Source organism: Limulus polyphemus, unplaced genomic scaffold, assembly GCF_000517525.1.
Source record: "Limulus polyphemus unplaced genomic scaffold, Limulus_polyphemus-2.1.2 Scaffold6563, whole genome shotgun sequence".
NCBI classification, from domain to species: Eukaryota; Metazoa; Arthropoda; class Merostomata; order Xiphosura; family Limulidae; genus Limulus; species Limulus polyphemus.
The window spans coordinates 9,554-12,523 of NW_013672173.1; the positions used below are offsets into that span (position 1 = coordinate 9,554).

General features: G+C 35.2%; 1 protein-coding gene across 1 annotated transcript in view; it reads right to left on the minus strand.

The window, feature by feature from the left end:
• Positions 1 to 2,970, minus strand: part of LOC106473857 — a gene marked incomplete at its 3' end in the record, with an annotated part of 12,814 nt that overhangs the window by 839 nt on the left and 9,005 nt on the right. The window lies entirely within an intron of this gene.

Consider the following 2,970-nt stretch of genomic DNA (forward strand, 5'->3'; position numbering starts at 1 on the left):
GTTCTACCTGATGATAAGGGCTCAATACAGACGTTGAGGTAGGTTATTAAACGATTGAAGTCTACACCATGTCTTTATTGTCCATGTCACAACTTCAGATATGCTCTACCTGATGATAAGGCTCAACTACAGAGGTTGAGTATGTTATATTAAAACGATTTGAAGTCTCATCATGTCTTTATAGTCCATGTCACAACTTCAGATATGCTCTACCTGATGATAAGGCTCAACTACAGAGGTTGAGTATGAGTATGTTACCTTAAAACTATTTGAAGTATCATCATGTCTTTATAGTCCATGTCACAACTTCAGATATGCTCTACCTGATGATAAGGCTCCGTCGTAAGGCTTAATGTTCAAAGCACACAATTTCTCACTATATACTTTCCATAACTCATTTCACAAAAATCCATAGGTGCTGTATCTGGTGACTTGATTAGTATATCTTCCTACGGAATAGTATTAATACTTGTCACATTCTCCAGCTGCTTGAGATATGAGACAGTAGAACTGATGTGTCGTGAAAGCACCTTTTGTACAAGGGACCTGTGTCGCTTTTCCATACAGAGGGCGCAGATAGTTTTGATGCTTTGCCCCGAAAAAACCCCAAACAAAGCAGATTTTTATCCATCATATTATTCACTCATATATAATGAATTTTGAGCCTGGATTTATTTCCATCAAGACAGTGATCCAAAGCATGCAACAAATTTAGTGAAACGATATCTAGAAGCTAAAAGATGCCAAAGAAACACTCGCAACTAGAGCTTCATGGCTTGCACAAGATCCCAATACGAATTTTATTAAGGCTGTTTGGGTTTACATCGAAACTGACAAGGTCAAAGGCAACCACATAACTTTGCTGCATTATTGGGAGTAGTATATGATATTTGGAATAATATCTCATAATCATAGTTAATAAACTTTTGGTAGTATAAAGGCAAGAGGTACTGCTATATTTAAAACCATTACAAAATGCTGGTCCCTTGTATAGCTTATTTGCATTTATTTTGTACTTTCTGTAGTAATGTATTGAACTAATGGCAGACTGGCCGTTTAGTTGTAATTACACATTGTTGCCAAATATTGTGTGTATCTATGATTATTATCAGTACTGCATATAATTCTCCAGATGTTATAACTATAATGAAACATTTTAGTGATGTTGACTTAATATATTTATATAGAAATGAAACCTCAGTCAGTTTCTCCAAAGGATTTACTCTGTAGTCATTCATTAGTACTAGGTAATTATGAACAAAACACTATCTTTAAAACGATTATATCTTAAAACGACATGTCCAAGAAGAACATAACTTCAACAAAGGCACAATGGGAGACATAAATTATGGCACTGGGTGTTTCAAAAGCTGACCCAGAATACATTATTTCCGTCTTTCTTAAGCAGAGTAACAGGTTTATCCCCAAACAAAGTTACTATAAGCATATTTTCTTCTGAACAGTGTTAATCAGTCCTCGCAATTTCATTTCTTGTATCCGATTTAAGATACTCTAAGTTTCTTGGAATATTCCGATATATATTTTATTTGAGGAAGCCTCATAATCCAAGATCTGCCGGGATCTCGCTGGCCAAAACGTTGGCGTCCATTCATTTTATTTTTGAAATTACATTTTAATCAAAGTAAAAGTGTTATTATTTTGACAGCACTGTCGATAAGTAAAGTTCCCATTAGTTTGATACAGCAATTGCAAACAGAAATCGCACGATCCTTTATAGTAACAAATATTGTATTCTAATTTCTCGTTGTTGAAACAAAGAGAATGAAGAGAAGTAAAAGTAATGTTAGTTTGTGAGAAACTTCATTTAGATAGTTAATATAATACAGTGCCATCCAAAAGTCTTCACCCACCCACCCCCGTGCTGGTAATTAATTTTAGTTATTTTCTTGTGAAAAACATAACTCAACCAAAAATCTCAGACAAGTTTCTAATTATTACAAAGAACGAAAGGTGCATTGTTACTCACTTTAATGATATAAAACAAAAATCTTGAAACACATATTGCAAAAGTCTTCAACACCAAACATCATTATGCAGTTAATATTTGGTCGAAGCTCCTTTGACAGCAACGACAGCTAAAAGTCGTTTTAGATAACCCCTCTACAAGTTTTGCACTGTATGCTGGAGATATTTTTACCCACTCCTGCTTGCACATATCTTCCAGTTCTTGTAAGTTGGAATGGTGTCTTCGATGCAAAGCAATTGTCAAGTCTTTCCATATATTTTCGAGTGGATTTAGGTCTGGGCTTCCGCTTGGCCACTCAAGGACTTTAATTTTGTTTCTCCGAAACCATTCTTGGGACTGTATTTGCCGGGTCATGAGCAGTGTTGGGTTTCCGCCATACATAACGTTTGTCATTTAACTCAAAAAGTTCTATTTTGGTCTCATCTGGCAATATAACTTTCTGCCACATTGTTATAGTGTTATTGAAATGTTTACGGGCATAGTACATTTGCGATCAAAGATGCATCTTCGTCAGTAGTGGTTTCTTTCTTGCCACCCTACCATACAAGACTTTTTGTGTAAGGTATGTGATATTGTTGAGTTGTGTACAGTAACTCCAGTTGCTTCTTTGGAAGTCTACAGCTCCTTCAGTGTCACTGTTGGCTTGACAGTTGCTTCTCTGACGATTTTACTGCTTGTTCAAGCACAGGTTTTCTTAGGCTGACCTGATGTTGGTAAGGTTTAGGTAGTGTGACATTTTCCATTTCTTCACAGCTGATTTTACAGTACTTAATGGCAAATTGAGAACTTTTGAAATTGATTTATAGCCTTCTCCAGAATTGTGCTTGTAAACAATTTTCTCCTTTAGGTCTGTAAATAGCTATTTTATCATTATTCTCAATATGTAACAGTAAAACAAATTGTAGCTTTCAAAATACTCTGCTTAAATTAATAATGATGGCTCTATATGATCTAAAGTATTTTTTCACATGGCTCTATAATAT